The 24,239-nt window shown below is 46.9% G+C and overlaps 1 protein-coding gene across 7 annotated transcripts in view; it reads right to left on the bottom strand.

The window, feature by feature from the left end:
* Positions 1 to 24,239, bottom strand: part of PKHD1 (PKHD1 ciliary IPT domain containing fibrocystin/polyductin) — a 390,722-nt gene that overhangs the window by 258,190 nt on the left and 108,293 nt on the right. The gene's annotated exons all lie outside the window — the stretch shown is intronic.

The following is a 24,239-nucleotide window of genomic DNA, read 5'->3' on the forward strand; positions in this document are numbered from 1 at the left end:
TCCAGGGAAACCAGCCCTCCAGCTCAAGGAGGACTGTACCCAAGAGTTCTGATCCAATATGGACCTTAAATGATACACTGCACCCCACTCTGCTTCACGTGATGAGACACTGAAGTCAACAAAGAGACCCTTCTTCCATGGAGGAAAGAGTCCCACGTGTTGGTGGGCCAAATTCAGACATCATATTCGGGGGTGGTGTAATTTACATGTTGATAACACCACCTAGCTCCTATGTAGTGCTTTTCATCAGTAGATCTCAAATTTCTTTACATAGGAGGTCAGCATCATTATCCTCATTTTACAGATGGAGAAACTGAAGCTTAAAGAGGAGAAGTGATTTGCCTAAGGTCACCAGAGGCAGAATGTAACATCAATTTTTTTTAAAGGCTCCATAGGTGATCCTGGTAATTACAGGCCAATAAGCCCAACTTCAACACAGGCAAACTGGTTGAAACTACAGTGAAGAACAAAAATATCAGACACATAGATGAACATGATTTGTTGGGGAAGAGTCAACACCGTTTTTGTAAAGGGAAATCATGCCTCACTAATCTACTTGACTTCTTCGAGGGGGGTCAGCAAACATATGGACAAGGGTGACTCAGTGGATATATTGTACTTGGACTTTCAGAAAGTCTTTGACGAGGCCCCTCGCCAAAGGCTCTTAAGCAAAGTATGCAGTCATGGGATAAGAGGGTAGGTGCTCTCATGGATCAATAACTGGAAAAGGATAAGAAACAAAGGGTAGGAATAAATGGTCAGTTTTCACAGTGGAGAAAGGTAAATAATTGGGTCCCCCCAGGGGTCTTTACCAGGACCAGTGCTATTCAACATATTCACAAATGATCTTGAAAAAGGAGCAAGCAGTGAGGTGGCAAAGTTTGCAGATGATACAAAATTGCTCAAGATAGTTAAGTCCAAAGCAGAGTGTGAAGCGTTACAAGGCAATCTCACAAAAGTGGGTGACTGGGGAACAAAATGGCAGATGAAATTCAATGTTGATAAATGCAGAGTAATGCACATTGGAAAACATAATCTCAACTATACATACGAAATGATGGGGTCTAAATTAGCTGTTACCACACAAGAAAGAGATCTTGGAGTCACTGTGGATAGTTCTCTGAAAACATCTGCTCAATGTGTAGCGGCAATCAAAAAAGCTAACAGACTGTGATCAACCATTAGGAAAGGGATAGATACTAAAACAGTAAATATCATAATACCACTATAGAAAGCCGTGGTACACCCACAACTTACTGCATGCATTTCTGGGCACCCGATCTCAAGAAAAATATATTGGAAGTGGAAAAGGTACAGAGAGGAGCAACAACATGATTAGGGGTATAGAACAGCTTCCATAAGAGGAGAGATTAAAAAGACTGGGACTGTTCAGCTTAGGAAAGAAACAATTAAGGGGGATTTGATAGAGGTCTATAAAATCATGAATAGCGTAAAGTGAATAAGGAAGTGTGTTTTATCACTTCACATAAAACAAGAACCAGGGGTCCCCCAATGAAACTAATAGGCAGCAGGTTTAAACAAACATATGGAAGTACTTCTTCATACAATGCACGGTCAACCTTTGGAACTTGGAAGGGAAGTTGTGAAGGCCAAAAATATAACTGGGTTCAAAAAAGAATTAGATAGCTCATGGAGGATCGGCCCATTAATGGCTAGTACTCAGGATGGTCAGGGACGTAACCCCCATCCTTTGTGTGTCCCGAAACCCCAGAAGATGCTGGGACTGGAATGACAGGGAATGGATCACTTGATAATTGCTCTGTTTTGTTCGTTCCCTCTGCAGCAGATGGCACCAGCCACTGTTGGAAGACTGGGCTACATGGACCATTGGTCTGACCCAGTATGGCCGTTCTTTTGAGAGTCCAGTTTGAACTAGTATAGCTGCACTTCTTCAGGAGAGTGGCTTTGCTGAAGATCTCACAACCTGAGTGAATTTGCCTAATCATCCTCTGCTGCTTTCCTATTTACCCTTTCCATGGAAATATCGACAGTTCCACCATAACACACGTACACAACTGCATTTGTAATACAATGGACCCCAAAGTTACTAACCTAATTCAATCAGGTTCAACTCCACTCAGTAAAGTTCATTTGGGATAGTGCCGGAATGTGTCAGTGTGTCACACTCAGCTCTTCCCAGGATTGTATCCACAATAAAAAGAGAAGGGACATTTCTTGAACTACCCTGGAGCAACCTCACTGATTCCACTGAATTGCACTGGAGCAATAGTGGAAGAATTTGGCCCGGTTCATTTATGATGGAACTGATAAATGAAGCAGTCTCCCACCAACTATTACAGGGCAAATCTATTTACACACACAAAATTGACCTGGGCCAGTGAGGTGGGACTGGAACCAGGAAACTGGCAGGTCCCAAAGGTAAAAATGCATTTCCATCCAACAGCATTAGTAACTCAAGACCATAAACAAACAGAGCTATCATTAATTACTCAGACAGGGGCAGCCGCAAGAGCAGTGAGAAGACCCAAAAGCCAACTGCAAATAGTTCATCTAGCTGATTAGTTTGAGGGGGGAGGAGGAAATGAGTGGGCAGTTTAGGAGGTCAGAGCCCATGGCACAAGCCAGTCTGCAGGCCAATTTGCAGCTGGACAATGGCACGATAGAGAACTTGAATCCTATAAAAAGCTTTTCCAGCGGGGGAGTAATCACTGCAATTTCCGAGCACAGAAGGTAAGGCTCTTTGCACCAGAGGTAATTAATTAAGGACACGGAATATTGGTTTGATCAAGTGGTGCTTTCGCAGGGAAGGCACTGAAAAGATGGCAATGCACGTGTGTGCATGTGTGCGCACCTCAGATAAGACACCAGCCTTAATAACCTCCCTTTTACCTACTGAGGCAATAAAGCCCAGTTGCGAATAGTAAGGCTCAAAGTCTTAATGTGAAATAATCAACACTAAACCAATCAGTAATTAAAGAGCCATGCGAGTAAAGTTCATAAATGGAAGGGGAATCTTAAACAGGTATGTACCCGTGTCCTCTTTAATAACACAATGTTCCACGAGTCCAGAATCCTGGAATGCAAATAGAGTTGCTTTCAATTCCAGCCACCTGGCTACAACAACAAATAACACATTGCTACTCAATGGGCTGGCTTTTAGGCATTGTTTTACAGAACACGTGTGGTCTAGAGAGGCGTATAAACCACTATGGGCAGAATTGGAACAGAACCTTCCCAAAGTTTAGATGTGGGGTGAAACCCTGGCCCCACTGAAGTCAATGGCAAAACTCCCACAGACTTCAGTGGGACCAGGATTTTATCCTTTGGCGTTTTAATTCAGCTCATTACAGGGACCTTCAGAGAAGGAGCCACATTATAAGAAGTTGAGACACAGGTCCAAACTTTCCCTGTGTTAACTGGGTGCAAATGTACTGTATTCTTCCTAATGTTCATTTCTGGCCTGACTTTCAGAGATTATTCATTTCCGTGAAAGCTGTCCAATTCTAGTACTTTAAACCACAAGATCATCTTGCATGAAGAGAGAGAAAGAGTGTGTGTGTGTATATGAGATAATGGAATGTAGTTCTCCCATTTAGACACACCTCAGATGTTGTTTTCCAACCCACAGTTGAAGGGCACACATGATTTACACAGCAATGTAAATCACCCACTTCTCAGAGGCATGTCAACTAATGGTAAATGTCAGGTTAATGCTAACAAGCAAACGGAAAGATTCAATTGTTTACACAAACAGTGTCCCTAGCCTACTGCCTGTGCTGGACACCGTAGACTGTAGTCCATGCTGCATAACCCTTTCACTTGATTACATCATCTTTACTTCCTGCAGTGTGTTTTCCCAGTTTTGTTGCAAACACAAATATTAACATTACGGTCATCCAGCCACTTGATGGAAAAAGGCACAACATGTACCAGCAGGGAAGATTTCTGAATGATTTCAATAGTAAAAAGAGAAGAAAAAGGGTCTGATCCAATCCCAGTGATATCAGTATAAAACCATTGACTTCCATGGGAGTTGGACCAGGCTCCAGAATAACTCCCGCTTTAGTATTCTGAAAGCCATATGTTTGGGTTTTTTAACTTTCTGGAGTCCTAGACCCCACCCACTCTTGAGTAAGCGATGTAGGACAGTGGTTGGAACACAGTATCGGGAGCCAGGAATTGCTGACTTCTATCGGATACTGACCCCTTGGTGTATTTGGAATTTAACCCAGCTGCGTCTCGTTCTTCCCAAACTCATCTCACAGCCAGGAGTGCTGCAAAGATTTACTGGCTGATAAGTGGAACGTGCTTTGAAAATGAAAATTCCTGCACAAATGCTATGTTGCATTTTCTTCTATGTAAAAGAGAAGGCACATAAACAAGCCTGGCCAAAACATAACCAGATAGGAACTAACACATTCTAACCATTGACATTAAACACATGCCTCAAAATCCCTAGAGCCAGGGTTGAAAGGGATATTGCATGTCATTACATCCAAATGCATCCCCTCTACTATTAAGAGGTTTAGCCACCAGGCTTTTGAACACTCCTGTGAACATAAGAACAGCCATACTGGGTCAGACCAAAGGTCCATCTAGCCCAGTATCCTGTCTACCAACAGTGGCCAATGCCAGGTGGCCCAGAGGGAGTGAACCTAACAGGCAATGATCAAGTGATCTGTCTCCTGCCATCCATCTCCACCCTCTGACAAACAGAGGTTAGGGACACCATTCCTTACCCATCCCGGCTAATAGCCATTAATGGACTTAACCTCCATGAATTTATCTAGTTCTCTTTTAAACCCTGTTATAGTCCTAGCCTTCACAACCTCCTCAGGCAAGGAGTTCCACAGGTTGACTGTGCGCTGTGTGAAGAAGACCTTCCTTTTATTTGTTTTAAACCTGCCGCCCTCGGGTCAGTACATTCTCCAATTGTTCACATCATTAGGAAGATTTTGTTTTTATCTATACCTGTGCTTTAGTTTAAATCCATCACATCTTGTACTATATCCCACTGGTCTATCTCCACGATGTTATCTCTCTTTGTGATTGGATAAATCAGTGTAATATGTTGGACCTCCATAGCACCTTCCAGTCATAGGCCTTGCAGAACTTTACACACATTAATGAATGAAGCACTTCTATTACAATAAGTAAATATTATTATCCCTATTTTATAGAAGGGTAAACTGAGGCACGGATTCTTAATTGACTTAGAATCATAGAATTATAGGGTTAGAAGGGACCACAAGGGTCATCTAGTCTAACCCCCTGCCAAGATGCAGGACTTCATGTGTCTAAACCACCCAAGATAGATGGACATCCAGGCTCCTTTTGAAAACCTCCAGTGAAGAAGCTTCCACAACCTCCCCAGACAGTCTGTTCCACTGTCCTGCTGTTCTTACAGTTAGGAAGTTTTTCCTGAGATTTAATCTAAATCTGTTATGCTGTAGTTTGAACCCACTGCCTCTCGTCCTGCCCTCTGTGGGAAAGGAGAACAACTTTTCTCCATCTTTTTTATGACAGTCTTTCAAGAATCTGAAGACCACTATCATATCCCCCTTAATCTCCTCTTTGCCAAACGAAACATACCCAGTTCCTTCAGCCTTTGCTCATATGGCTGCATTCCATCCCTTTGATCATCTTCACCTCTGGGTCCCTTCCAGTTTCTCTACATCCTTTCTGTACATTGGTGACCAAAATTCGACACCGTGCTCCAGCTGAGGCCTAGCCAACATTGAGTAGAGCAGTACTATCACCTTCTGTGACTTGCACGCTGTGCCTCTGTTAATGCAACCTCAAATTGCATTTGCTTTTTTTGCAACAGCATCGCATTGGTGAGTCATGTTGAGGTTGTGATCCACCACAACTCCCAGATCCTTCGGAGCACTGCAGCTGCCAAGCCAGTTATCCCCCATTTTGTATTTGTGCATTTAGTTTTTCTCCCCTAAGTGTAGCACCTGACATTTATCTTTGCTGAATTTCATTTGTTGTCCATAGCCCAGTGCTCCAATTTATCAAGATCCCTCTGAGTTTTAGTTCTATCCTCCGGTGTATTGGCAATGCCCCCACCTTTGTGTCATCTACAAACTTGATCAGCACGCTCTCTATACCGACATCCATATCATTAATAAAGATGTTAAACAACATCAGACCGAGAACAGATCCCCGTGGAAGCCCACTTGAGACCTCCCCCCAATCCGACATCATTCAATTAATAGTTACTCTTTGTTTGCAGCTGTTTAACCAATTATGTATCGACTTAATGGTAGCTCTGTCAAGCCCACATTTCTCCAGGTTACTTATGAGAATGTCATGTGGGACTGTCAAAAGCCTTGCTGAAGTCCCTGTATATTATGTCCACCGCATTCCCCCTATCCACCAAATCAGTTACTCTGTCAAAGAAGGAAATCAGGCTGGTTTGGCTGGTTTCTTCTTGGTAAAACCATGCTGGCTGCTAGTGATCACGCCTTCATCCTCCCGGTATTCACAAATTGAATGTTTTATATATTGCTCTAGTAGCTTCCTAGGTATCAGAGTCAGACTGACTGGTCTATAGTTTCCCAGCCCCTCCTATTTCCTCTTTTTAAAGATGGGCATTACATTAGCCCCTCTCCTGTCTTCCGGAACCTCTCCCGTCATCCTTGACTGTGTAAATATTGCCAGTGGGTCTGAACTTTCTTCAACTAATTCCTTCAGTACCCTCAGTGAATACCATCCGGCCCTGCTGATTCGAATTGATTCAAACTGATCAGAAAATTGCTAACATCTTCTTTACTTACCCCGATCTGCATCCCTTCCCCTTTATTATCTGTGGTAACCGCACTAGTCATCTGGTCACATGTTATTTTTTGTGAGAACACTGAAGCAAAGTAGGCATTGCACTGCTCTGCCATTCTATCATCTTCTGTTACCAGTTCACCTTCTCCATTGAGCAGCTTTGCCTCCTGTCATCTTCCTATCTTGCCTAACTGGAGGGGCTTTGATTTACTATCTTTGAGGACTGATGATTGGGGCACTCACCTGGGAGCAAGGAGACCTAGTTCAAATCCCTGCACCGGGGTGGGATTCAAGCTTTAGTCTTCTATAGCCCAGGACTATTGTGGGGAGGGAAGAAACGCCTCCTCTTCCAGGTGTTTTGTGAATGGCATCTAACTCCCTTTGTGAATCGTAGAATCATGGAACTGGAAGGGACCTCGAGAGGTCATCTAGTCCAGTCCCCTGCACTCAAGGCAGGACTAAGTATTATCTAGACCATCCCTGACAGGTATTTGTCCAACCTGCTCTTAAAAATCCCCAATGATTCCCGAACCTCCCTAGGTAATTTATTCCAGTGCTTAACCACACTGACAGTTAGGAATTTTTTCCTAATGTCCAACCTAAACTGCCCTTGCTGCAATTTAAACCCATTGCTTCTTGTCCTATCCTCAGAGAATCTAGCCCCCAATTTATTTTTGTCCAAAACTATTCAGCGTATTCACGTCAAATTTGTGAATGCTTTCAGAGAACCCTAAGCTGCTTTTTGGGGGCAAACAAACCTTTTGTCTGAAACATTTCACTCAGCTCTACAACTAATCCTTCAAGATCAAGAGTGAGGAGCAGCGTAAGGGAAGTTTGCTCTGCCACTCTCTCCTGGCTCTGTTCCGTGGTTAGACAGAGAACCTCACGCTCCAGGCCTGTCATGTTGGTTAAGCCAGATTTTTTAGGGGTTTGTCTACACAGCCCATGGCAGCCAGTCTCAATGCCTGGGACGACAGATTTGGGCTCATGCTGCCATGCTAACAATAACACTGTAGACATTGCCGCTTGGGCTGGAGCTCAGGCTCTGAAACCCACCACCTCCCTAGGCTTCAGAACCCGAGCTCCAGTTTGACCGCAATATCTGCCGTAATATTTTTAGCATGGTTGCTCGACCCCCACGTCTGTCGTCCCTGGCTCAGAGTCGCTACCACTCGCTGTGTTGACGTATTCTAAGTGCCTAATCTGCAAGCTTCCCGAGTCCGCTTTCAAATGCAATGTCCTGTTTAGCCCTAGCACGTCAACAACATGCTTTCTTAGCCTATCTGTATGCATTATCTACTGCTGTAATGTATCATGTACTGAACTTCAGCATCATTACAGGTAAATACTCAGGTTTAAATGCAAACATAATTGCATAATGCTGTACAGCCAGGAAGAATAATGCAGGAAATAGAGCCAGCTCCATCTGATAGCGCAATCTGCCTGGAACTCTGAGTGTTCGGATCAAACACACAGCCCAGCTGGGTTGCAAAGAATAAAAATGCTTGGCAGTATCTTTATTGTCATCATCAAAAACATTTATCTGCCAGAAAGGTAAAAAGGTGAAGAAGGAACTTTCAAAAATGAAGCGGCACCAGCGCTTGGATGAAACTGGTTTACTGGGGGGTGGGGGGAGCGAAGTTGCAAGAGCACATTTTGTTAAAGCTGGATTTTTAAGTGCTTTAAACAGATTTGGAGGATGTTCACATGTTTCTAATAGTTAACATGAAAAACGTGCACCAACAGAGTCTACACAGAGCTGCTAAAGTGCTCTACAAACCACCCCCCTCTTGTACACTTTGCCCTTCCATGGAGACAAGCCCTAAGTGACTTACCCAAGGTCACACAGGAAGTCTGTGGCAGAGCAGGGCTTTGAATTCAGGTCCCCCAAGTCCTAGGCTAGGCCCCTAACCACTGCATCATCCTTCCTCTCCCTCTTCAGCTGCACTAAAATCCATTTAACCCTTTCTTAAATCAATATCACTTGCATCAGGAAATTATCAAACCAAACTAAACTGATCTAAGCAGAGGTTAAACTAGTTTAAGTATATCTGCATTAAGCATTTAATTACATTATTAATTTAGTTAAACCGGTACAAATTTTCTAACATACGTCAGGCCTGAGGACCTAATCCTGCAAAATTTATACACATAATGAACTTTAAGCACCTGAGTAGCTTCACTACATATTTGTAGGCTTAGGTCCTAAACAGGGACCAAAATGTGTCTGATGGGTGTAGAACACGGAGGAGGTGGTTAGCCAGAAGACAAAAATAAAAGCAGTAGGAACACATGGCTGCATGTATGAGCTATGAGGAGGCTTGATAGGTGTGGGGGGTGAAGGGTGTAAATAATATAGGTAAGCAAGAGAGGTTAATGAGGCAATGAGGTCATAGTGCCAGCCTACCACTTGCCTGGCCATTATCACTGGTCAGGATATTGAATCCAGTTTTCTCTGCCCCAAGATCCTGCTTGGTGCACTCTGGGCCAGACTTTCAAAAGTGTTTAGGTGCCTATAGGTGCAGGTAGATGTCCAGTGGGATTTTCAAAATCAGGATTTGATTTCAGTAGGAATTAGGCACCCAGGCACTTCTGAAAATCCCATTAGGCACCTATCTGCATCTTCGGGCACCTAAAGACCTTTGAATATCTGGCCCTCTATGTTTCCAGTTTAATGCAAGCTGCACATCATAGAGAAAACTCTGCCAATGTGTCCTAACTCTCACTGGGTTGGGGCAGTCTGATGAAAAGCAGAAATGGTTCCCAACCCCCAACTACCGCTAGCCCTAATCAGGGCCGGCTCTAGGTTTTTTGCCGCCCCAAGCAAAAAAATTTTTGGCTGCCCTCCCACCCCAGCCCTGGGTTCCCCCCGGACCTCTCTGCCACCCCAGCCCTGGGATCTCCCCCCCAACCACACCGCCTGCCACCCCAGTCCTGGGCTCTCTCCCCACCCGCACCCGCAGCTGCCCCAATGCTGGGCTCTCCCCCACACCCTCTGCCGCCCCAAACCTGGGCTCTTCCCCCCACCCCACCCACACTCCCTGCTGCCCCAGCCCTGGGCTTCCCCCCACCAGTGCTGACTCCACCCTCACTTCCAGCCTGTCCGGCGCTGGCAGGGTTGGGGTAAGCAGCGGGGCTCCTGGGCCGCGCCTCAGCCCAGGGTCCCTCCAGCCGGGGCTCCCACCTCCAGGACCGGCCGGGACCCGGGACGGCAGAGCCAGGGGACCACCTGGCAGAGGGCTGAGGAGCCGGGGCAGGGCAGCCCTAGAGGGAGCGGAGCCCCAGAGAGCAGGACGTGGGCCCTGTAGGGCAGCACCCCGGGCACCAGTCCCCAATATGGCCCCGCTAATGCTGCTCCTGGCCGCCCTGCCGCAGTCCCTGGGTGGCTCGGGCCACTTCGCCCAGCTCCGGCTGTGGTGCTGGGGGGCAGCCACCCTGCAGCACCTGCAGTCGGCTCTGTGCGCCCCACGGGGCGGCCCCCAGCCCAAGTGTCCCGCACTCGGAGCCCACCCAGCCATAAGGTGCGTGCGCTGCTCCCCAATGCGAACCGCAGCAGCCCCAGGGCACCCCTGTGCAGGACGCACTGCTGCTGCCAGGAATGGCTCTTGGCTCCTACCGCCACAAGCGCAAAAAAAAAAAAAAAAAAGGCTGGCTGGAAGGTTGCCCCCGAAAATGTACCGCCCCAAGCACCTGCTTGGTTTGCTGGTGCCTGGAGCCGGCCCTGGCCCTAATTAGCCCCACAGAAACTTGCTTCTTCTTAAGGAAAGGCAAATGTGCTCTTTCACTCACAAGAATCAACCATGGAGCTCCCGACTGTCCAAACGCCCTGCATGGAAACTAGCTCTGTAGTGCTGGCACCCAAGTCTGCAAAGGCTGTGCTGGCAAAGTGGGTGCAGAAGCAGGGACCATTTTGCTTACCCATAGCTTGTGTCCTTGTTCTAATGGTCCTTCTGGACCATCGCCGGGGTGCAGTATTACTTGGGCCAGGTCAGCACTGGCCATGCTTCCTCTTGGTCCCAATTCACTTCCTCCATCCTCTGGCCCACTCCTCACCACAGGCCCTTCCGTGCTGGGGAAGGGACTCCTGGTGCAACTGACAGATGTAACTGTGTGCCCAGTGGCCCCCTTTGCAAGGAGTATTCTCCAAGGCAACCTCATGCCTGCCTTGCAGCCTTTTTGCACCTGTCCAGCTGGCAGAAAGGGCTCATACAGCAATGATGACTCCAGCCCTGGATCACAGACATAGCTAAGCCAGAGAGGGAAAGACCTATTATGGGTATTGTCTGATCCCTCCCCTTGGCTAATACAGGACTAGTCTCTGCACTATATTTCATAGCACTTTGTCCGGTAAATCTATAATGTTACACAGACTCTGTGCTTCCTTATAGCCATGTAATACTGTGTGCACATGTATCACTGAGCTCAGATAAAAAGCAACCTCAAGAATTCAAAGAATTCATCTGCAGATCACCTAGTATTCACAGGGAGAGCATGAAAGGACAAGGCCAATTAAAGAAAACAGAGAAGATCAACTAGAAACCCAATGTTGGGAAAGCTGAGAATGACCTCTACCAGAACCAGAGAGAGAAAGTGCGGGGGGGCGGGAGGGGAAGAGGGAGAGACTCAATAAATAAATAGAAACACAACAATGATGTCTTCCCTCAATTTTATTTGAGGAAGTTAAGTTTGCACAGCTCCTCGCAAACTGTCTTTGGCTAAAATCACCACTAATGAGCTCTGACATTTGAAATTTAACTGAGCATGAGCTAACAGCTCCCAGCTCTGAACCACCCATGAAGTCAACTGGAAATATTTCGCTAAAGCCGCAGACCGGCTAACAGCCTGTTTATTGAAAAGACACAGCTTTCAAGGGAAAGTGTTTTGAGCGACCCCTTTACCTGTCGCTTCCCTGCCCTATGCTGTCTGCTTTTCTTCAGGGGGTCAGCCGGGAACTCAGTCCCTCAACTCCTTCTAGCCACTATTCCATTTGCTTTTTTATTATTAATTATTATTATTATTAGGCAGCCTTACGCTCCCTTAATGAAGTCCTTTTCTTTGCAGCAATTTAGAAGGACAGATTGGAAACTATGGGCTTCCACCTAGATGGCTGCTTACAAAGAAAGCATGCACGGCCTCCAGCAAGCAGTTGTTATGACAGAGCGTCACCTGGCTATTAGGGAGGCATTGGAAAAAGCCTAGGTTTTATTGGCAATCACATAAAATTAACCCTTTCCTTAAAGAGAAAACAGAGACTGTAATAGGTTAATTATAGTGCCGATATTTAACAACCTGGCTTTTCCTCCTGCTACAGCCATTTACCGGTTTACATTTATGGACTGATACCATGTGGCGATTCAATCACCCATTATCTTTAACTCCAGCTCATTTTGTTGAACCTCACAAGGATTTCTCCATTGCATTCGCAGATGCAGAAGAAAGAAACTGGGCTTGTGAAAAAAGGAGCAGTGCCAGCGATTTCAATGGAATTGCGTCGATGGGCCATGTTACTGCCATCCATAAGTGATTGCAGGATCAGAGCCTATGCATGATCACGTAAGAAAGTGGCCTGATTCGCAAAGGTGCACAGCAGCACACATGCTATTGACTTCAATGGGAATGCCCAAAAAGTCAGGTCACATCAGCCCCAAACCTGCCAATCATTATGCATGGTATTAGTTCCACTGACCTTGCTACATATATGCCTAAATTAAGCATCTGCATGAGTGTTGGCAGGATTGGGACCTTACTATGGCTTTGGGTACCTAATTTAAAGCACCTGGATTTGAAAATGCAGTGCTTGGATATTGCACAAAATGGTGATTAAAGGGTGACAAAACAGGTGGAGCGGCGTGGGCAGCTGTACCTCTTCTGTGGATAGAAAGCCAGATTTTCAAACTGGGTCATCACCCCTTTATGTCACTCCAGGAGCATAATGGGGCCATTATCCAGCTGCAAATGGTCAGCAGAGAATTCCCCTGGCAGAGGGGACTCTCTGCCCATGCATCTGCATGACGGCCTGACCCTGCACCTCCATCTCCACAGTGTAGGTGGCACGGCTGGAGCATGGAGGGGCCCACAACAATCCTGCAATGGAGTAGGACCCTATGTCAATGTAATTTAGAGCCACCTGAAAGCTGCTCCAGCTCACACCAAGATGAGGACAGACTGGAACCATCTCTCCAACAGCCTGTCCACGTCTGCTGAGCTGAGCAGAGTTCCATCATAGGACACAATCAAACCCAGACTCTTCTGGTCTCTAAGGGGATATCTACACCGCATTTTTGGCACCAGCCTCCCAGCCTAGGTCGACAGACTCAGGCTTGTGGGGCTCCCGCTAGCACTCTGGAAATAGCTGTGTAGAAAACGCTTGGAAGCGGTGACTCAGGTTACAGCTCAGGCACTGAAGCCTAGGGATTTCAAAGCGCTGTCTCTACAGCTAGTTTTAGAGCACTAGCACAAGCCCCACAAACCAGAGTCTGCCAACCAAACCTGGGTAGCTAGGCCCAAAATGCTGTGTAGATCCTAAGGGGCCGCAACTGTGCTGCTGCTGAATTCAGGAGGGAGAGGGGGCTTTGCCTTTGCCTTCAGTCAGAGCAGGATCCAGACCCAGCGCCTGGCCCTCCAGCACTTGACACAAGCATTAAATAAATAAACGTGCAAGGCTAACGGACTGAGAATCAAAGCCACGTATTCAAACAGAGAATTTTTTTTTCATTTTGCCTTAATGCCAAATGAGTCCATCAGAATTTCTGTCACAATTAAATAGCAAAACCGGCAGCAGCAGTGAGGCTCCGTGCAACAGCTTCGGAGCAAAGTGAGAGCAGTTTCTCTCCCCTCCCGCCCCCCAGCCCTTCAGACCGTTTCCTGAACCCACGTGACCCTAATTCAGCTTTCTCTTCCCAAAGAAGGGTCAAGTTTTGCTTTCCGTTCCCTGTAGGAAGCGCCTTTTAATAAAGAGCAGCAGTTTCTACTCTGCATCTACGTGCCTCTGGTTGGGGGAGGGGAAGTGGTTTGTTTATAAGACGAGGGGTCGCATTCGGAGCTCACTTAAGGTCTGATCTAACACCCTTTTACAATCAATTGGAAGGCTCAATGGGCTTTGGGTTGCTAGTAGGAGGAACCCCAACCTGTAACTGACTCCACACCGGTCGACCTCGGTGCAGCAGCTTGGGGCCTCATTAGTCAACGAGGCTCCAGGCGAGTCAGGTGCAGGATCAGGGCCCCTGACCGATTTGTGCTTGTGAAGGGCTGTGCGAGCAAGACCCAAATCAGCCCTGGGCTTTTGCTCCTGAAGGAGAGAAGAAAGAGTTAAGGCTGTACATCAGGCTGCAAAAAGTTCAAGCAAAGAAAAAAAAAATCTTTGGCACATCTCCTAAATTTCTCATTGCAGCCCAAGGCCCATCCCACTTAAACCAAAAAATAAAAGAGAGAGAGAAAGAAGCAATTTCACTTCTCCTTTTCCCAAACACCTAGCAGCCACTTTTATTATTTATTTACCTCCCCTTTTTGTGCAAGGTCTTTTTTTCTCATTTAGTCCGACAAAGATTGTCCTCCCGGAATGACCTTTTTTCTTTTTCTTTTCTCTCTTCCTCTTCCCACTCCCTCTGGGCTATTGCCCTCATGCCACTAACTAGATAACACACTCGATCAGAGATTTTTTAAAAAATCATTGCAAAGGCACTAGGGCTGATAGTGGCATCAATCCTAACCTGACACGGGCTAGGGTCAACCATTTATCTCTTCACATTGCCTGTGGTTATTGCGGCAGCCATCTTGGAGCTCTACAGCTTAACAACCTTGCAGAAGGTACCTCTGTCAGCACTGATATCATCTGCACCCTCAAGACTGGCTTTTTTGGTTTTATTTTGTTGGGTTTTATTTATTTATTTTTTTTACAATAGACTTTTTTGTGGTTTGCAAATCTTTTAGGGATTAGTGGGCCCCTCAGAGGGTCTCTCTGTACCAGGTTAACAGGTTACAGAATGTAAAGTGAATAATCTGGGGGGGGGAAGGGAGGAGCTGAGATTTACAAAATAAGTTTAGAAAGATATGTCTTTTTGTAAACAATAAGAATAATTAATCAAAAAACAGTTTCAACCAGCCCTACTCCTAAGTCTCAAGCCAGTATGTTAATCACAAGATCATCCTTCCTCAGTTTCATTGATTATTTTGTATGTGTGAGTGAAAGCTGGGGAGGAGGGGGGAGAGAGAATTAGGATGTGGGAAGAGGTTGAGGGGAAATGGGAGAAAACCTATACTATTAATGTGTTATGAGTTTGGGGAGCTTGTTTGTTTTCCTATCAATATAAACTGGCAGGGATTGGTTTGGAACCCACATTAATGTTTGCTACTTAAACACAGCAGCATTGGGTACTGCCTGAGAACCAAGCTGCTGCTGCTGCTAAATACTTCCCAGCAGACAGTTCTTTCCATGGGTAGAGCTGAAAAGCGGAGACGTGTCATTAGCCCCATTTCACAGGTGGGGAAAGTGAAATGCAGATTTCAGGTGACTTGGCCAAGGTCATACAGGGAGCCAGTGGGAGAGCCTCGAATAGAACTCAGGCTCCCGACTAGCTTCTCACCTCTCCCCTGACAGCCGTTGACAGAGCAGCCCCCAGTCCTTGTATAGTGTCCTCAATAGGCCTCCATTCCCTTACAAAAGCTGGACCTTGGGGCACATCCTAGGACCTCTGAGACTTGCATTCCCATCTTTGCTCTGCCACAGGCTTCCTGTGTGACTTTAAACAAGTCACTTAGTCTCTTAGTCTCCGCGAGAGGCGGTAGCTTTGTCGGCGGGAGAAGCTCTCCTATCTACATAGCACTGTCTCCAGGGCGGGTTAAGGTCGGTATAACTACATTGCTCAGGGGTGTGGATTTTTTACATCCCTGAATGATGTAGTTATACTGAAGTAAGTGTACAGTGTAGACCTGGTGTTAGAAAGACAAGACAAGGCAGACACAAATTCTCCTGGATTCTCATCGTAGACTGCTGTATTTAGAGGTATAGCAACAGGTGAGTTGACACTGGGGGCATACCAGGAAAATTATTATTATTTGTATTGACGGAGCACCTCGGAGCCCCACTGTGCTAGGCACTGTACACACACAAACAAGAAAAAAGGATGAGCCCTCCCGCAAAGAGCTTACAGTCTAAATACAAGAAAAGAGACAATAAATGAATGCAGACAGGTAGATGGAGGAGTATAGGCACTGCCTGCCTAACCACCGTCAAGTCTTTTGTAGACATCATGGCAAAGGAGAGTTTTGAGGAGGGAATCTAAGAGTGGTCGCCCTTCATGCCAGGGTTAGGATTTTCAGACAAATGGGACAGGGTGAAGGAATGAGAAGAGGATGGAAAGGGAGTGAGGAAGCTAGAGGGCTTGGTGGAAGAGAAAGGGCATGAGAGAAGCCTGAGAGGATGGTGCAGCTGTGAGAAGCTTTGCTGGCAAGGAGGAAATGCTGAACATTCCTGGCCATTAATAATGATAATAAATTTCAACTATTAGGCTCCAGTACATCACAAGGACTTGGGCACTCACAGAATGAAACTGAAAACACAACCGACCACAAAATGGACGAGCAGTGTACGAGCAGGAGTGACAAAATGCCAACATCTCATCCTTAACATGCAATAGGTGGACACCCCACTGCCCTCCAGACAATAATGAGCAGCCCTAAAAAGGTCTTGCCTGGAAGAATATCATGGATTTGCTCTGCTGAATGAGGAGGAAGAGTATTCCAGAGCTGCAGGCCCTCAATGGAGAAGAACCTACCTCCCATTCTTTCTACTCTGTACAGTATGCAGGGAAGGTCAGCAGGCCCAATCTGAGTGGTACCATTGGAAACAGTTCCCCAGGCAGAGCCTTGTCCTGTAAGACACTGAGTGTACTCAGTTCTCAGTCAATTCACCAGGAGTCAAAACTGCCCAGAACCTCTCCGGAAGATCTCACAACATCTTGTGTGACTGGACCCACAGACTGGTCCCATGATGGTTTAAATAGACAAGGCCATGCTGGGTCAAACCAATGATCCCTCTAGTCCAGGATACTCTCTCCAATACCAGATGCTTCACAGGAAGATGCAAACTACCCTATTATAGACAATTGTGGAGCTGCCCAGAGTGGAAAGTTGCTTCCTAATCACAAGCAGTTAGTAGTCTGCTCATGCCCTGAAGCATGAGGGTTAACATCCCTTATAAATTTTTGACTTTAACTAATATAACTGGGGCTCTTCTTATTGCTCCTATCCTAAAATACTCCACTAAGAGCCAGATTCTCTGGTCTGGCCAAGCTATGCTTGGTACAGGAGTGGGTGGAGATGTGGGATGTAAGACAAAGACCATCTTTGCTCTATCCTGAAGCCCACCTAAGACAAGTGAAAAAGAAGGTGAGAGGAAAGGGAGACTATCAAATAGATACAATTTTATAGCTATATATAAATTTGCACTTCCCTTCCTGGTCATTGTTATAGGGGAAGCAGGTAGCTATATTATAAATCATATTTATATATTACCTAATATTTTAAGTCAGACCAACCAGCCTCCAATGTCTTCCCAAGTGACTGAACGCCAACTCAGGCAGCTTGGCCATCTGCTTCATATGCCAGAGTCCATGCCAGCCTGACAACTTTATGTGTTTGAGCCAACAAATCGGGATGGAGAAGACCTCACAGCCGGCTTCACACTCTGGCGGAATGTCATGGCTTTCCACATCACCCACAAGATAGAGCAGGCCACAACATTGGCAAGAGACCAGGCTCCCTGGAAGTGGGTGACCCGAAACGTGCACTCTATGCTCCATGAGCAGTAAAATTAATGAAATGAATAAAAGGTAGTTATAGTGGGTTGCCTTATACTCTATCCAGGCCAGTACACGGGGAGGGAGGATGGCAGGTAAGGTAAGTGTAAATCAAAAGCAAAGACCAGAGTTAAGATTTGCAGAGTTGTCTAAAGGATTAGGAGACCCAATTCCCATTGAAATTAACAGAAGTTGAACATCCAGGTCTCTTAAGTAGGTACCAGAGTAGCAGCCGTGTTAGTCTGTATCCGCAAAAAGAACAGGAGTACTTGTGGCACGGTGCCACAAGTACTCCTGTTCTTTTTAAGTAGGTACGGAAATCTCAGCCATAGTCTTTCCTTTATCTCATCTTAAGTGACTAATGTAGGCACCCAACCTGTGCAGAGACACCCACAGTATTAATCTTTGGGCTAAGAAATCACAGATTTACAACTTTCTAAGCCACTACTTAAGCCTCACATCCTTCCTGTATTCTCCTCTTTAAAAACAACTTAAAGGAAGCACAGCTTACACAGGCAGAGCTGTACTCCTGTATAGCATTTTTATCTAGCACGTTATTTTTATTACCCTTCTATTCCTTAATAGGATCCCCTCAAGGGTCGGGTTGTAACAAATTCACGACCATACCAGTTAGGTTTTCCAACGATTGACTTAATATATGTGGCATGTGCCCAGCGATATACATTATACCACCCATCTGGGCCAGAGGAGGAGGGGAGTCAGTACAAGGAAAACATTGCTCAAACAGCATGCTTGCATGATGATTAGGTCTGGTCCAGTGATCTGGAATAATAATCTGAAGGCTCACTAAGCATAATAGTTCAGAGACGCCCAAGTCTGGTCAAACCTTCCCATGAGCATCCGCTCCTTGTGTATCAGCATGTTTTACACATCTCATCAGTGTCACGGTGGCTGACAACTCATTATGCACCAGAGGTAAAGTGGACAGGTAGTGACTGAGCATTAGAACATTTTTTTTTATTTGTATCTTGCCATTACTCAGTGTATCATGAAACTGTGAGCTAATTAAGTCCTGTGGGATAGACAATCAGAGCTTTTTATTATTATTTTAAGTAGGCTAAATTGCATTATATACAGATATAAAAAGATTCCACAGCTCTTCCCCCAGTTAATAACTGAGCAATTTACAAATGTTAATAGAATGCTGGGGCAGAGGCTTGTTACTTTGCATGCATGACCTAATTAAATCATATGGTGGCATGTATTTCAAACACGACACAGATGAGAAGATGGGAGTCTGAAATAAAATCCCCGTTTTCCAAAATCTCTGGCCCCATCCTCAGCGACGTTCAAGCACAGATCTAAGCTTAGTGACTGGTTCTGATCTCTATAAAGGGCCAAAGCAACACCATGAAATTTGAGGGCATGGTCATCTGGATCAGAACGTCACAACCAACGGGGTAAAGTCTCCACCTCTAAACCTGCTTTGGGACATTCGAAATATGCAGCTAAATCCAAGACTGATTTAAAAACAATAGGTTAGGGATTAATCCTGAAGGGGCAAGTTATCAGCTGGAGTAAATTGTCCCAGCTCCATTGAAGTTAACAGAGCTATGATAATTTACATAAGATGATGATCTGCCCCACAGTCTTCAGTGGGAATTTTGCTTGAACAAGGAATTTAGGATCCTGGGACTGACAGAGCTTCCGACCAATCAGACAGCTCCAGATCAGGGCCAATGGGAAGTAGCTAGTCCCCCAAGTCAGTCTGATTGACCTGGCAGCCAGGCCAACCTGGGAGCCTCAGCTCAGGTCCCAGCCTTTGCACGTGCTGGGGGAAGGGGAGACAGCGAGAGCAGCCCCAGGTGGGGTGAGTTGCTGTAGCTGGATGCCTGGAAGGGAGGAGCAGCAGCACAAGAGCCAAGGTGTGGAGCAAGGGTCGGTGCAGAGACTGGGGACCCGCACTAATAGGGTTGCCAACTTTCTAATTGCACAAAACCGAACACCCTTGCCCTGCCCCTGTCACGCCCCTACCCCGAGGCCCCACCCCTGCCCTGCCCCATCTCAGAGTCCCCACTCCCTCCAGCCCCACTCCCTCCATCGCTCACTCTCCCCCACCCTCACTGACTTTCACCGGGGTGGGGCAGGAGATTGGGGTGCAGGAGGGGGTGAGGGCTCCAGCTGGGGGGGGTGTGTGCTCTGGGGTGGGGCCAGATATGAGGGGTTCAGGGTGCCAGAGGGGGCTCCAGGCTGGGGCAGGAGGTTGGGGTGTGTGAGGGGGTGAGGGCTCTGGCTGTGGGTGCAGGCTTTGGAGTGGGGCTGGGGCCAAGAGGTTTGGAGTGTGGGAGAAGGCTCAGGGCTGGGGCAGGAGGTTGGACTGTGGGAGGGAGGGAGGGCTCTGGCTGGGTGTGTGTGCTCTAGGGTGGGGACAGGGATGAGGGGTTTCAGGTGCAGGAGGGGGCTCTGGGCTGGGTCTAGGGGTTTGAAGTGTGGAAGGGGGCTCAAGGCTGGGGCAGGGTGTTGGGGTGCGGGTGCGGGATCTGGGAGGGAGTTAGGGTGCGGGAGGGGGTTCCAACCCAGGCCGGGGGGTCAGGGTGTGGGCTCCAGCCAGGCAGTGCTTACCTCAGGCGGCTCCCGGTTGGCAGCGCAAGAGGGCTAAGGCAGGCTCCCTGCCTGCCCTGGCTCAGTGCTGCTCCTAGTCAATGGGAGCTGCAGAGCTGACGCTCGGGGCAGGGACAGCACATGGAGCTTCACTGACCGCCCCTGCACCTAGGGGCCGGACAGGGAGCCTGCCTTAGCCCCACTGCAGCGCCGACTGGACTTTCAACAGTCTGGTCAGTAGTGCTGACTGGAGCCACCAGGGCCTCTTTTCAACCGGGCGTTCTGGTTGGAAATCGGATGCCTGGGAACCCTACGCACTAAACAAGTGACAGGCTCAGCAGGGCAGGGCCCTGTAGAGGTGAGTGAACAACAGCACCAGAGATGGGGAGCTGTAGGGAGTGGGCAGGGAGGTCAGAGACACGTGATAAGGGAACGAGAGAGAGTCACAGAGAGTCAGCAAAGGAGAGTGAGTGGAGCAGGCAGGAGGGGATGAGCTATGGGAGCCCAGTAACCCCGTACCACACAGTCCTGAGACCAGCCGCACAGGGAGTCATGAACAGCATTAGCCTGGGGAGTTCTGGCATCCCCTGAGCCAGGGAGAAGGCGGCAAATACTGTGGGGTAATTGCAGCTGGTTGTACGGAAGATTTTCCGGTTCAGTCCTGGGGCAAAGCCCTGTGTGAGCAATGCACAGCCCAGATGATGGTGGCCCTGCCTCGCAGCAGGCAGAGGAGTGCAGCGCTCAGAAGTTGATGGGTTTTCCTTTTCAGGCTACCCTTGACTACGGCTTCCCTGGTAAGTACTCAGCTGGTGCATTTACCTGCTTTGGAGGTGGGTCTCTTTCATTCACTCAAGTGCACTGGGGAGCAGCATCTGTTGACCTTTCGAACCAGGGTCTCTGTTGTAGGGGAAGACTTGGGACTTGCGCAAAAAGAGGAAAGGGGGGCTCAGGACATTGCTGAGATCATTTGTGTGGGAATCTGAGTGAAGCCATAGCCAGGTGGGCAGAGCATTATTCCCATCACAGACCCTTCGGGAACCATGAAACCAAAGAGCCAAGTTTCACCACCCACAACAGAGACTATTGCTGTTAAAAGTGTTTTTGTATGTGTGTACTCATCTAGAATAAATACTTTAGCATGTCTGTTCATCTGAGTGTGGGAAATAGCGTAAGGATTGCTTCAGTATATTTTACCGTCTTTCAACTGCTTAGTATATTCTGAAACCTGCTAAGTTTTCTCCCATTTTTAGGCTGTTCCTGAGAAAGATAAATCTGTTTTCTTTGATTTGATGTTTTGCGTGTGCCCCTTTTTAAGGGTTTGATTCAAGATAAAGCTACTACTCCAGTTAGGGATATGTTACTTATTGGGAGTCTGTCTAGTAGCGGGTGAGAGCACTCCACCTCACAGATGGATCTGACAAGGGTAAGAGGAGTGACTGGGGAGGAGGTACCGTGAAGAGAGAGCAAAGTGATTTGGAAGCTTCTTCATCATAGTTTCCATTGTTCAGGCTCAGTCCAGGGTCTCACGAGCAGCTGTGAGGTCCCTCAAGAGGAAGGATAATTGGGTTGCAGCCTTAAACCCAACCCCTTAGTATTCTGGAGACCCAGTAGGCAGGGCCCTGCAGGTGTAGTTTCACTAGGTAAATCAGGGAAGAAAGTCCCTTGAAGTTACTACTATCCCAACCATCCTACAGGCAGGGAACTAAATCTAGCCTGTTCCTCTGGGCAATGCTGAGAGCAGGGAACCACAGGGTGCTTCTCATCCCACCAAGATAAGTTAGGGTGGATTAGGGTCCCATTTAAAATACCCCTGCCCCTAACCCCATTACACTTGGAATGCCCCTTTTGAGCTGATCAGTAAGAACTCCATCAAATACCTCTCCAAGGCCGTCCCTGCTGTGACACCTACATGGAGTCAGCCAATTAATGACTGTTTTGCTTACGCATCAGTAGAACTGGTAGGAAAACGCTGAAGATTTTTCCAGGAAGGATGTCTGACATTTTTCTCCCACCTTCATGCTTCATTTGGGATCAGCTGATTTAACTGACCAATAATTTTACAAGTCTCTTGGGCACTTATATTGCCCCCATCACCATAATAGCAGAGCACGTCACAGTCTTTAATGTAGTTCACCTCACAATGCCTCTGTAAGGTAGGGTGCTGGGCAATGCTGTTATCCCCATTTTAAAGATGGGAAACTGAGGCACAGAAAGGCTAAGTAACTTACCGAAGGCACAGGAAGTCTGTGGCAGAGCAGGGACTTGAATCCAAATCTCAAGCTTGTGCCCTAATCACTGGATCATCTTTCCTCACTAAAGAAATATTTGGAGCCATCATGAACTACCCAATTGTTTAACAACTACCCGGCAACCTCATGACCCTATTTGTATTGCCCTCATGCCTGCCGTTGTTTGTCACACTTATTTGTTGCATCTTGCCTCATATTAAATTCAAGTTCTTTGGAGCAGGGACTGTCTCCTACTATGTGTCTGCCGAGCGCCCAGCACAATGGGGCCCTGTTCACAACTGGGGCATCTAGGTATTCCCACAATATAACTAAGATCATTGTTATAACGGTCCAGATATTCAGCTGGAGTGTATCAGCAGACCATGAAGTCAGTGGAGCTACACAGCAGCTGAGGATCAGCCCCAACCTCTGCAAAGTGATTTGAGATCCTCAATTGAAAGGCGCAATGGAAGCGTAAGGTCTTACTATAAAGAGGCAAAGTCCTGTTACTGCTATGGTATGTTGTGCTGCTTGTTAATAGTGCCATTATCCAAATACACAGGATGTTGTTAATGCATTTTACTGTCTGCTATTGAAGCTGGGGACCATTATTTCCAGTGGAAAGGCAAGGCCAGTTCGCATGACATGATTTAAACCTCTATCGTGAAGCATGCATAAGCTGCAGTGGGTCATAAATCTTAACAGGATGCTGTCAACTAGAAAGGGACCAAAATTAAAACCATTTATCTGAACTCCCCCCCCCCCATCACCCCACCAATTTGGGGGAGATGGATAAAATGAAGCCTACTTCCAAAACACCTCTGGATTCATTAAGCAGACCCAAAATCCAAGCATCCCTGTTTCTGCATCTCTCCCCCCTCGGTTTGTTCAAGACACCCAGGACTTCATGATTTTCACTATGCTGCACAGCACAGCCTCTAGCGGGGACAGAACTTGGCTCCTCCTCTTGCTCCCAAAGCGCAGGCCTCAAGCACTCGAGTTAAAGAACAATCTGTTTTCAGTGTTGGGACTACAGAGTCTATCACGCACAGTTGTGTGTGTCATGGAACAGGTCTGATGCCCTCCAGTAGCACCCAGTAGTTCATATACACCAGAGCCTGTGCTTTATGATACCATTGGGAATGAGTTCTGCATTTCATTTAGGGGAGGGGAAAGAAAAAAGAGTAGCCGCCAAAGATTGGTCCGAAGAGGTCACCCTGCTGGCCCCACAACAGTGCTGACCGGAAACTTTTTCCCTTAGCTGTGCAAACTACTGATATTGTGATTAGTCAGGCTGATTAACAGATGAGGAAGTAAACAAAGCAACAAAAAGGGGGAATCATCCTGGCCCCTGCAAAGGGCTAGAAGCCCAGGGAAACGTGGTTGCCAACATGAAAGTGGACAACATCAACAGGGGGAAAAAATGTCTTATGTAGCCTTCTAGAGGCCAACACTATTGGCCTAGACTGAGTCTTCAAACAATGAGCAATAACAAAATTAAAATGTTTTAAGGGAGTGGAGAGTAACAATATCACTTTACGAGATTCAGCTGCAGTAATGACCCTAGCACCCTTCATCCAAAAGAGCATTACAAACAACAGGCCAAATTCAGAGAATTTTGACCCAATCAGGACTTCAGAATTTGGTTCAAAATACATACAGGAATCACTAGGCCACGGCAGTGCAGCTCCTTCTGGGGTGGAGGGCATCAGCTAGATGGCACAATGCATAATGATAGGGAGGTGGAAATTTCAGCCAAAGACAGCAGGGTTAAAAGTTACCACAAAATCTTTAATATCAGCACAGAGCAAAGAGGACCTCTGTTTTCTAGGTCTCATCCATGCTCAGTAGATTACATGATACTCTGTTTCTCTGAGGATTTATCAAGCAT

This window comes from Malaclemys terrapin, chromosome 3 (genome assembly GCF_027887155.1).
Source record: "Malaclemys terrapin pileata isolate rMalTer1 chromosome 3, rMalTer1.hap1, whole genome shotgun sequence".
NCBI lineage: Eukaryota > Metazoa > Chordata > Testudines > Emydidae > Malaclemys > Malaclemys terrapin.